Raw genomic sequence first — 13,697 nt, forward strand, 5'->3', positions numbered from 1 at the left:
TCTCACTGAAAATTAAAAAAATAAAATATATGTAAAAATTAAAAAATTTATTAATTAGAAGTAAATGATAGATATATGAAAAAAAAAAGTTTCAAGGTTATTATAAAAAAAAAAGTGAAATGGTGGTTCACAACCACTTGTGTTTATCCATCCACTCATTTTATTACTTTCACTTTTTTCAAAATAAGAAGGCAAGAACTAAAGAAACAAATTAGAAGTTGGTTATTTTCTTCTTCCTTCTAGATTTTTAAATAAGTAATTATTTTTTATATTTTATAATTTGTCAATCAATCAATGTGATAGAGTATTTATTTACTATTTGAAAATTGTTATATTGATGAAATAATTTGATCATGTCATTGTAGTATGTATAATTTTTTTATCACGTTTGAGTTTTTTATGTTTTATATTTTTCTTTATTTTTTTGGTCATTAGTCATTCGGCTAAACTAACTTTAAGTTTGGCAAAGATTAATTTTTATATGGAGATTATAAAACTAGTTAGAAGTTTTATCCAATATCTTACATGGCAGTATATTTACAATATGTGAATTGCATTTCTATTCATATATTTCAAATGTAGGGCAGGTTGATTTTCATTAGTATGCAAAATTGTATCTTGAATATGACTTTTTATTCATTATAAATTACATAAACTAAACTATTTAATTTAATTAGTTATAGAGAAATATATTATTAAGAAGAAGCCAATTTTTTTTTAGAATCATCTGAAATCAATACTAGTAACACACAACATTGTACTTATTAAATTTGTGTTGAATTAAACTTATATGATCATCCTTAAGATCCCAAGTTAAGAATTTTTTTTTTTGGCTATAACACTAATGATAGAGATAAGGTTCAAAGAGCTTATTTGTAAAAAGGTTCATGTCAACCTTATAAACATAATTTTCCCCCAAAAAAAATTGGAAAGGCATTACATTGTTTTATTGCTACATGGTTCAAAAATTATGCTAATTGGTTGGTGTACACATATAATTTTGTTTGAACAAATGAAATTGAATCCGAATTACATCCATTTAAGCATCTCGATTAATTTAGCTTTGATCAACTCTTCAAGCTAGATTGCGTGAACTAAAATTCAATTATGCCAATCCAAAGTTATTTAGGCTAGAATTCAATTTTAGTCCATTAATGGGTCATTTATGCTTGTTAACTAGGCTAAAAGCCCAAATGCCAATTTAATAGTAAGGTTTTGTTCATGCATTTAGATTAGATTTTTATTAAGGAAATAAGTTAATTAATAAAAAATAAATAAAATTAAAAAATTTTAAAAATTAAAAAAAAAAAGTCAATGGGCAGTGGGTGCCGTGCATGACACTAGCAACCCACAAGCCTCCACCTTTGCTTGTAGCCCCCTTCTCCTAGGTCTTGCATGTGACTTACCCTTTCCCTATTCAACCATGATAGACAATCTCACTCCCATAAGTAACTAGAATCAAACCAAAAGAAGAGAGACTCTGTAACCACCATTGCAGCATGAAGTCCAATCATTAGAAGGTTGTCAGCTGCACCTTAGTATCCTACAAGCTTAAAAAACATAAGATTTGACCTCCCATCTTGGCTCTATAAATAGAGCCTTTATGACCTAAAGAAAAAACATAAAAAAGAAGAGACAGAGAACCTCTTTCAAAAAACCAAAATAAAAAATCTAAAAAAAAAAAAATTTCTTTAGCCTGTAAAAGAAACCCAAACATAATAATAAAAACACCTATTCCCTGGAACGAGAAACCACAGCACCAAAAAGAAACAACAAAAAAAAGCTAGAAAGTAAAACAATTTTAGCCAAAAATTTGAAAGCCAATCTAGGATTTTTTAAAAGTAATTTCAGGCAAAAAAAGGTCTAAAGTGGAAAGAGGGTAAAATGAGTTTTTTGGTGTTTTTTTGGGCATTTTTTTATGACATGTGATGATGGGACAACTTCGATGAAAAAGGCAGAGAGGCTAAAGTTTTTTTTTTTTTGAAAAGGGTGGAAATGGTTTTCAAACAAAAATTTCATCCTTTTATAGCTAAAAAAAGAAAAAAAATGGTGCATTTTGAGGAAGTAGATTCACGTGCCAAGTCGACCTGGATCAACAACCCTTGTATTCAACCCACATCCTACTTCCTTTTAAGGCTTGGAACTGGTTCAACTAAATCACTGAACCACCAAACCAATTTGACCAAACTGCTTATAGACTACCCAATTCTTGCTTAAACTTAAGATCGATTCAACTGAACCAGGCCAAACTGTTTCAGACTATTAACCAGCTTGCTGATCGATCGGCTCAGGTATTTTTTTTCTTTTTTGTGTTATTTTAATTATTTTTCTAATTTTTTTAAATTATTTATTTTCTTATTTATGCATGTTTAAAATCTTAAATCCCTATAATAGATATTTAAATATTTTCTATAATAAAATAAATCTAGTAGAAATAAAATTTAGATTTAAAAAAAAGTTCTAACGTTTAATGTATTTAATCTAAAAAATAAAAAAAATGCTACTAATAAATAAAAATGAGAAAAAAGGAAATTTTAATCCAATGATAAGATTTTAAAGAAATTTTTGTGGTGATTCTTATAAAATCTTTAAGTGAGAGAATTTTTTTTAAAATACTACCAACGTATTGGAATGTTTATAAAAAATTTTTCAATAAATAAAAATTTTCCTTATTCTTCGAAAAAGTGAGAAAATGTGAAAAAAAAAATATAAAAAAGGAAAATTTATAAAAAAAAAAATTTCTTAAAAAAGACAAATAATAACTAAATGAAAATAAAATAATGTAAATACACAAATAAAGTGTGCACACCAATATATGAATATTATGTTCATTATTTGTATTGCATGATCATGGAAAAATATATGAGAACCTCCGAAGATGGGAATTTAAAAAAATTCGAGTAAAGAGTTTTATGAAATCTTTACGTGAGAAAATTTTTTTTAATATTACTAACATATTGAAACATTTTAAAAGTTTTTCTATAATAAGATTCTAATTTATTTTTTATAAATAAAAAATAGAATAATAATTTTCTAAAAAATAAAAAAGAGAAAGTTTTGCAAAAAAAAAAGTGAGATAATAAAAAATAAAAATAAAAGCACAAAAGTCAAAATTATAAAAAGGGAAGTTAGGGAAATTGTTTTTTAAATACCAAAATTAAGACCTTTTTATCAAGATTAAAAGATAAAACATAATTAATTAGTATCATTTTTTAAAATAGGCATCATAAGGGTGCTAATCCTACCTTACATATAACCATACTCCCGAACCCAAATTATTTTCATTAACTTAAAAATTATATTTTTAATAAAGTTTTAATTAATTTTAAAATCTTATTAAAAAGATAAGTTTTAATAGGTGGTCAACTGCATCTAGTCAAAAAATATTAGTGAGAACTCTTTATGTTTTTAAATTTGTCTAGTAGTCTTTAAAACTGTTACAACAATTTGGCAAGTCCACGGGGATGCATTTTTTAGATAGTTAGGCCAAAAAATTAATTATGAATTATCCTTAATCTTGATTCAATGATTTTAATCGGTATTTAAGTTTAACTCCCTTAATTTTGAGTTTTTTTTAAACAAAACAAAAAAATGATGATAATAATAATAATAAATAAATAAACAAATGATAAAAGAAAAACACTTGCATCTCACTTTAATTATGTTATTTTTCTATACATATTATTCTCCATAAATTGTGGGGCATTTATTTTATTTTTCCTCACACACACAATGACACATTATATTTCATGCATGAGCTCTATACTCAAGCTCTGTCCCTTATAGGAGAAAGTAAAGTACTTATACTCTTGTGAAGTGATAACCTTCACAATAGTAAACGAAATACTTTCACTTAAATTGAATCGTTTTCGATTATAACCTATGATGGGCGAGGACTAGAGTGTCTTACTAGTATAGCATGGACAACAGTGAGAAACAATTTGGGAATTTCTGTGTACGTGTTAATTTGAACTAAACATCTATTAAGTCATAAGGAGCCACCCTTAGTAACTCAATTTTGTCATTTTTTTTTCTTTTTTTCTTTTCTTTTGCATAAATCACCTCATATAATTTCATATTGAAATATTTGCTTTAAGGTGCCTTTCTTCCAAGAATTCCTTTTCATGGATCTTGAAGAAAAATAGATTTGCTCATTATCTTTGAACATCTTATATGAGTCATATAATGAAGTGCATATTTGGTTGAAAAAAGCCCAGCAAAAGAATAGAAATTGTTTGTGCCTGGGTTACTTGAAAAGGTGCATTTAGATCTCACACAAACAATTTAAAAGATTTATCAGTCATCTAGGGTCAACAAAATGAAGAAAAAAATAGACGATTTTGTGAAAAGTATAGGCAAATTATATCCCACAACCCAATGGTTAGCAAGGAAAAATTGATCATAGTGGCTATATAGTTTTGGGATCTGTCTTATAGATATTTCACTTTAAACTAAGAGGATTTGGTGCCAACCATCAAGAAGTACTCAGTTTTGCTCAGGATAGAACTATAATGTCCAAATAAGGTGTTCACCCAAAAGTTGAAATCAAGTTACTACAAAAAGTTGACAGAGCTTATAGGGGTTAAAGATAAAACTATAACTTTTTCACAAAACCCAAAGGCGAACATCTTAGTATCTGTTGGGATTTTTTGATACTTTTGTCCAAGGACATTTAGACAATGATCAAAGCACGGCTATTTTCACTTTGGTAATATATAGCATGGTGATCTTATCAAAACTTTGGGCTATATCGAAATAATTGTGGTATACTTTTTCGAGCAAATCAAAACCCAAACAATTCATCCTTCACCAGCGATTCTAGTTGAAACTATTAGGTCATTGAAATTTTGTCAACGAAATGAAAAAGTCATTTTATAAGATGTGCACCACTATTGTATATATAGGTGAAAAGTCACTTCAAGTGTTGGAATATGTATTCTTAAAGCCTTATCTTCAAAACAAGGCATTAATTTAAAAATTTTACAAAAGTCAATGGTTGACATTAAAGACCAAAGAAGAACGGATCACATTCTTACGAAGGTTTACCTGGGACGAAATATAATGGATGGCACTATGGATGCCCTATGTGCCTATGCTGTATCGATGAGAAAATAAACTATGGATACCACTGTTAAGACTATGGGAAGTGGTAAGTTATGCTTCATTAATAGTGTTAAGGCAATTTAGTACAAAACAATTTGTTCTCATAATTTTTGGCCTTGCTCAAGCAAAATTCACTTATAAAGCCCCAATCCACCAAGATCATTAGAGAACTTAATTCAAGTATGAAAAAAGATGCAAAGGTTGAGATTAAGGCCTTTCTTCAACAAGGTCACTTTTGATTACCAAACTTAGAGGATAAAGTGGCTAAAAAACATGGTATTCCTTCTTGATGATGGCTTATATCAATCAACTAACCCTTAAGCAAAAGTATAGTTATCGAAAATCAAACTTGTTAGGAAAGAATTGGAGGTTGAAAATGAGAAAAATAACAAAAAAATTTAAGGCTTTATGAGAAAATGGGACAATTGATATACAAAACAAAAGTGCAAAGGAGTATATTGGAAATGGTCATAAAAGAACAGGGTATAGCCAATAGTTATTTAAAATATTTGCACTAAGAAAACAAGAAATTATGAATCCAACTAAAGACTGGCAAAGTTACCAAATCTTATATTAGTTGACAAAATGAAATAGATGAGTTTTAAGAGGAAATAAAGCATTGGAAAGGCACAACTCAAGAAAAGCAAAAAGAGGCTATTAGAAATTCTCAAGAGCACCAGAATTCAGAGGAATTATATTCAATTGCTTTGACAAGATTGGTAGAATGCTAGAAGGAAAAAGAGAATTCAAGATCAAAAAAGAGAAAAGAAAATACTTTGAAGTGCTGAATAAAAAAAAGTCACTCCGTCAGGTGATCCAAGTGTTGGAATAGCATTTGCAAAACCACAAGAATCATATTTCAACAATTATGGATGAATGGCAAAAAAAGGAAAAGGATTAGAGCTTCACATGTGACTTAAAAAAAAACCTGTGTGAAATAAAAAGTAAAAAACTTAGGAAAGCAACAATTCATAAAGCATTTGACTAGTCAAGTTTGCAAGGCTATAATGAAAGTAAAAAAGATGGTTGAAGAGGTGAAGGCATTAAGGAGAGAAGTCAATCCCATAAGATAATATAGACAACGTCTAGTAAACTTTCTATATGAGGCTACTAGATGATGCTAATAATCATTATGAGTTAGTTAAATATTTTTATAGATATAATTCTATAATGATATGCTTCATGCACCAAAAGTTGTTTGAAATCAATGAAAAATTCTAGTGTTAAAATTTGTCAAGGAGTAAATATCTCTTACTTGCATTCTTCTTTCATAAGCACCATGTTTGTTTTAATAACCATCAATTTCCAAAACAAAAAAAAAAAAAAACTATAATAACAAATAAAAATAACAAAATAATCCAAAAGAAACTTTTCAACATTTAGCATTCTAATTTCTTAAAAATTGTCGTAATAAAGGTTCAAGACTAGCTCAGCTAGTAAAGTTTTCAAATCAACTTGTCGATCATTCGTGCAACACTTGATCACAAGCAAGGGCCATGGAAAAAGAGCAATTTAACTAAATGGATAGGATTGAGAAAAAGTAAGAAAAGATAAAGGAACAACTGTCCACAATGATGACCATGATAACAAAAATGAATAATGGGAAATAAGTAGTAGGGGAAAACACTCCCTAACAAAGGCATCAATAACAAAAAGATGACAATCCCCTATATCCTCTAGGTTTTACCTCACATTGGGCCCAGTTTCATAAAAAGTACAACCACAATTACCTTCTTCATGGAAAGATATCCATTTATATACATTGCTATACCAACAACACAAGGACTTGCCCAGTTCTAAAGGCACACCTTCTTGTTGTAAGAATGAAGTCATTAGATCCATTTCATGTTCTTATCTAAATGACCCAAGAGAGTAAGAGAAGTTCAAAATGAGTGTTTTAAAAGTAATGATAAACCCAGATTCTCTACATAAGATGAACCTCATGGAGGAACAACTATGGGCAATTAAGGGAATGGACATTTATGGCTTAATAGATGCGGTTGGATTGTGCTTGGTGCCAAATATAGCTATTCTACCAAAATTTAAAGTCCAAAATTAAAAAAGTATGATGAGACTAAATGTCTAGTATAGACACCCAATTTTGCTTGGGACGATTCGAGTTAATTAATTTTTATGTTTGATTTGAGTATTTCGATTTGAGTCTATTTGAGAACTTTAATTTGATAAACATAATTAGTCTCATTTGGTTTTGTTATGAATGGATCATTTTATATGGGTCAAGATCCGATCCAATTTAATTTGGGTCAATTCAAAGTTTAATTATTTGGGCTTACAGGTTTAAAATATAGCAAAAGTCTAAATTCTCTTTTAAAAGCCAATCTAATTCCTTTTGACTTAAATTTGGACTTGAAAAACTCAATAAAAGTCTAAAATTATTTTTAAAGCCTGTAGACACCCAATTGGGTCCGGGCCCAGATCAATTGGGCCTGGCCCAAATGGGTAAGGCCCATTTCAATCCTGTATATTTTTTTCTTTTGTATTTTATGTATTCTATTATTATTATTATTATGTATATCTTTATTCATTTATTTATTTTTATTCAGATTAGATTTATATGTATATTATTTATATAGTTATATATTTATTATTATTATTATTATTATTATTTTTGTAAGATATTTTTGGATTTATCTTATTTTATTATTATTTTTTTTAAATTATCTGTTCTGATTTTTTCCTGATTATCAGATATTTTTTTTACTATAATATCTTTTTATTTATCTGTTCTAATTATCTATTATTTTTTATATTTATTTGATTTTTTTTTTTTTTGGAAGGTTGAGATTGAAGCTGAAGAATCCTACTGGGAGTGGGGATTCAATCTAAAGAGTCCAATTGGATTCAAAGACTGAATCCCCGTCCAAGGAGGAGTTGGGATTGATCAGAAACTCCTGATCAACCCCTATATAAAGGACCCTTTGGAACAGTTCAAGAACACACAGAAAACAGTCAGCTAGAGCTACTGATTTGAGAAGCAAAGGCGTAGGGAAGAGTATAGAAGGCTAGGAAAAGGTTTAGGAGAGTTCCAGAAATTATCAGAAATTTTTTTGGGGATTTTTCGAGATTTTTTTTTCTGGGAGTTTCTGGAAAATTCCAGTTTCCGGTTGAATTTTCCGGCCAACCTTGAAGTTTCCGGCTAAAATTCCGGCCAACATTGAAGTTTCCGGTGAACTGCCCAGTTTCCGACGAAGAATCCCAGAAACCGGCAAAGAATCCCAGAAACCGGTGAATTTCCGGCCAACTTCCGGCGAAAAAACCCAGATTCCGGCGAAAATTTCCAGAATCTGGTGAATCTTCCACCGGAGTTCTTCGGTTTTTTAGAGAGAAGGGAGAGAAAAGGGAAGGAAGAGAGAGAGGGGAGAGGAGCGTTCTGTCGAAAAACGGAGGAAGGTGCCTTTTATACCCTCCCAAAACGACGTCGTTTTGGCTTTAAGTTAATAAGAGGATCCGCGCGTTTTACCGAACCCGACCCGACCCGAGCGTCGACCCGATTCTGACCCGCGCGTGCCCAGCCCCCCTCCGAGCCGAGCCGAGCCGAGCCGAGCCGTTCTTCCCGAGCCGCTTCTCCGAGCCGTTTTCTCTTTCTTGAGCCGAGCCGAGCCGAGCCGCAACCCGAGCCGCTCCAGGTTTTTTTTTTTTTTTTTTTTTTTTTTTGAATTTTTTTTTTATTTGACTTTGATTTTGATCTTGATTTTTTTTTCTTTTTTCTTTAATTAATCCGACGACGGAGCCTCTACAAGTAAAAATAGTAGTTTTTCTTGCATACTCCTGAGGTGAGGGAATTTTCTCAATTTTCTGCTAAAAGTATTAGAGTCAATTGAGAATAATTTTCGATAATTAATTAATTGGTTGATCTTGATTTTTCTTTAAATAATCCGACGACGGAGCCTCTGCAAGTGAAACAGTAGTTTTTCTTGCATACTCTTGAGGTGAGGGAATTTTCTCAATTTTCTGCTAAAAGTATTAGAGTCAATTGAGAATAATTTCCAACAACTAATTACTTGGTAAAATTTTAAGGCTTTTGGATAACACAAATTTAAGCTGGTACCATCTTTTGATGGGCGTTGTGAGGGTGTTATAACCTTCCTCACACGTAACCGAACTCCCGAACTCTGTTCTGGTTAAGCAGACCCGAACCTATTCTTTTAGGGACCCTTAAGCTTAGGTGTTCCCTAAAAGGGCAGATTCCTTAGGTGGCCAATCACACCTGGATAAAAAAAGATTGGTGGCGACTCCCTAAAGTCAATGTCTGGCGATAGATCCCCGGATCTAGACGTTATGACAGCTTGGCGACTCCACTGGGGAATTTGAGAGTCAGGCCAGCAAATAATTTGTGTTATCCAAAAGCCTAATAAAATTGAACCCTTTTTGTATATATCAAAAGCCTAATAAAATTGAACCCTTTTTGTATATATGTGTTATTATTCATTCATGTTTATTCACTTTGTTGATTATGTCATTCATATGCATGTGCATAACATGAGCTCTATACCCGAGCTCCGTCCCTCTAGGAGGGAGTAAAGTACCTATTGCTTTCGTGAGGTCTAATACCTCCGCAGTGGCTAGCGAAATACTCCCACTCAAATTGAACATTTTCCGCTTGTAACCTGTAATGGGTGAGGATTAGGGTGCCTTACTAGTCTGTGATGGACAAGGATGTAAGGAACAATTTGAGGACCTTTAGACTCTGACTTTAAAACCACATGTAGTGAACCTTAAGAGTGCCTAACCCTAGGATAGAGCCCTTTCTACCCAATGATAGATATACCCTGAAATTAGGACACAAAAAAGGTGTTTATCTAATCATTTTGATTGCTTAACTTTGTGTATTATTTTTTGTAATGTTATGCATCAGCATTACTTTCATTTCATTCATGAAACTAACTATGTTGTTTGTCTGATTGTATGTATCTGTATTCTTTTCATGATCATGTTTCAACACAATCATTTGCATTCATTTCATGCTAGATTTCATTCAAAAAATGTACATTTCATTTGTGTATCAAAGCATCATACATAAGGCACAGCATAACATTTCTAATCATGAGTATGGTACTCAAGGCTCCAGGATAGCTCCATCTAGCGAAAATCTTGCCCATCGATTTAACACAAGATCCAGAGCAAGGCAAATGGAGCAGGAAAATTCTCAGAGATTTGAAAAGATAGAAAAAAGCTCAGGAGAAGATTGAAAATGAACTTAGCAAAATTCTGGAGGCTCTCAATAATATGAATAAAGGAAAAGGAGTTGAAGGAAGTACAAGCCAGCAAGAAGTGGCTGACCCATTGTACCCTCCAGGTTTTGGCCCACCTCAAGCCCAGTCTGCCCAAGAGGTCCCGCCACAACATTTCGCCTATCCTGGAATGCCATCAGCTTTCAACCCAGGACAGTATAACAGCTATATAAATCCTGTCTTCACTGAAAAGGCAGCAGAACCAATTCCTGATCTAGATGATTTAAAAGAGAAGGAGAAGGAAAAGATGAGAGTAGAGGCTGAAGAAAGTTCCAAGATTAGCATGCTAGAGCAGAGGCTAAGGGCTGTGGAAGGATTTAGCTGTTATGGGTCAGTAGATGCTGCTGGGCTCTGCCTAGTCCCTGATGTGGTTATCCCCTATAAGTTCAAAGTACCGAAGTTTGAAAAATATGACGGTATAAAGTGTCCCAAAACCCACATCACCATGTATTGCAGAAAGATGGCAGCTCATGCACATGATGAAAAACTCTTGATGCATGTTTTTCAGGACAGTCTTACTGGCTCTGCCGCCAGATGGTATGTTCAGTTGGATAGGACTCGTATTCGCTCTTGGAGTGATATGGCACATGACTTCATCAGTCAATATCGACACATTATCGATTTGGCTCCTGATCGTTTGTCTTTGCAGAATCTGGAGAAAAAGTCAAACGAGTCTTTTAAAGAGTACGCCCAAAGATGGAGAGATATAGCTTCACAGGTACAACCTCCACTGACAGAGAAAGAGACCACAGTGCTGTTTGTTAGCACTTTAAAACCTCCCTATTATGAAAAGATGATAGGGAATGCAACAAAGAATTTTGCTGACATGGTAATCTCTGGAGAAATTATTGAAAGTGCCATAAAAAATGGCAAGTTGAGAGGAGGAGAAACCAAGAAGACATCAGAAAAGAAAGAAGCTCAAGCTCAAGCTGTGAGCTCTGATAGACAACAATTCGGGGGTTATCAACCCTATCCATCTCAAGGTTACTCTCCATACTATCCCGCTGTGAATAATGCCTCATCCTACCCATACCAGCTAGCTCCCCAACCATCTTATTCATCCACTTATCGCCTTAACATTCAAGCTCCTGTAAGAACCCAAATCCGCCCTACTAACCCAGCCAGTGGCTCGCGAGAACAACGGACTACTCGAGAAAAACCTGTATTTGATCCAATCCCTATGACTTATACAGAGTTATATCGAGAGCTTTATAATAGCCATTTGATTGCCCCCAGCCATGTGGAACCACTTAAACCACCCTATCCAAAGTGGTATGATCCTACAGCCCGTTGTGACTATCATTATGGAATTACTGGCCATTCTACTGAAAATTGCACTGCTTTAAAGTATAAGGTGCAACGGTTGATCAATGATGGAATGGTAAGTTTTGATCAAGGAAAAGCAACAGCACCTAATGTTAGTGTACTGAGCGAAAGTCAACAACAGAAAGGATCTGGAGATTCACAATGAATTGAGGGGCAAGATGTCAATGGAGATAAGGCTGGTTGAAGGTTTCTTCTGTCATTTTGGGATTTCTTTTCAAAAATGTTAGATTTTTTTTTAATATGACTTCACTTGTTATCATTTTAATAAAGGCAAGTCAATGCATTTCATTACATTTTTCTCTTTCACTTTACCATTATTCCATGCCTTGTTACCTTCCATAACTTCACACTCCCATTCTTAAATTTCAGATGATGAATATTTAGACAATGATAACAATAATTCTGGAATTTAATTTTGAGAACTCATTCACAGAGGAGATGATTTGAGCGAAAATAAAGAGGGTAAGCCATCACCAGAGATGAAAGAGATATATCTTGAAGGTGTGTAATCTTTTATACAAGTTCATGAGCTCTGTTCAATAGATGATGTTCAAGAAAGGTATTCACAATTGAGATGAAAAATGGCCATCTTTCTTTTACCATTTGAAAAACCATTTATTGTTACCCCCTTGAGCTTATCATTTTTTTTTTTTTAGAACCCCAACCAAGGATCACCCTCTACACTGGAGGGTAATTTTTGAAAAAAAAAAAAAAAAAAAAAAAAAAAAAACCACAAAAGGTCTCAAAGATGAAAAGAGAAAGAAAAGCAAAAGAAAAAATAAATGCCACACATGACTTGGGGCAAAGTAATGAGAATCCTTTGTGTGAGGAAAGAAAAAATAGTGAAACGATGTGGGGCAAAATGCCAAGCTGCATCAAATGATCCTTCGGTCTTGAACCTTTTTAATACATGTTTTGAGCCTATTATATCCATTTTTTTTATGACCCTTCACCTTAGCCTACATTACAACCTTGGAAAGTCCATTTGGATCAAGTGTGAATACCCAACTTGAATGATCATATGTTGAGCGAAGGCATGCTCATGATGAAGCAATGGAATCATGCTACATTACCTTAAAAGTTTGATGTATGAAGGATGTCAATAATAGGTGAAGAATGAAAAAAAAAGATGATAAAAAAAAAAAAAAAAAAAAGAAAGAAGAAAAAATGAGAAAATGAAAAAATGAAAAAAGAGATCCGAATTGAAAACCTGAAAGGGTGATTTTGGTACCCAAAAAAAAAAAAAAAAAAAAAAAGATTCAGGTCAAATGGCTCACATGAATGAAAGATCAAAGACATCTGAAGATCCCTTAAAGACTGGGGCAGAGTTCGCCAAGCCCAAGATGACTTCAACAGTAAATGAATGAGCTTTTGAAAAAGAATCCTAGATTAATGTTGAAAATTGTCTAAATATTCATCATTTGGACATACCATTTACCTCAATGACATCCAATTTATTTCCTTTCCCATTTATTTTCTACCAAAATAAATCTCCATTGATTATCTTTACCATAATTCACTTTCTGTCCTCTTATTGTTACACCCTTAGAATGAATTGAGAAAATGCTTGATTGCATTGTATTTGTCAAAATTTGAAATGATAATGAATGAATGAACATGTACTTAAAAGAATCTTACATTCATTTGAAAAGAAATCTAAGATGATGAAAAAATGGTAGAAACCTAAAAGAGATGATGGGGCAAATCTGGAAAAGTGATGAATTGATCGATATGACTTGCAAGTTATGATTGAATGATGAAGACAATCAGTAGACAAAGTCTGTTTTGGAATTGTTGATGCTCAGACAAGGACCCAGCGATGGTGGATGAAATTTGTTTTAAAATTTGCTAGTGCTGAGAAATTCATTGAATGATGGTCAAGGGATGATCGATTGATGAAGCTTATTCCAGAGTATTGAAAAACAGAACAAGGAAAGAATGTGAACGGAAAGGACAATTGAGAGCTACACTGGTTCGATCTTAGAAGAGCAGTGCAATTGGATCCTTGAGGAATCA

Source organism: Durio zibethinus, chromosome 22 (genome assembly GCF_047325235.1).
Source record: "Durio zibethinus cultivar Kanyao isolate XHJ-2024 chromosome 22, ASM4732523v1, whole genome shotgun sequence".
Classification (NCBI taxonomy): Eukaryota; Viridiplantae; Streptophyta; class Magnoliopsida; order Malvales; family Malvaceae; genus Durio; species Durio zibethinus.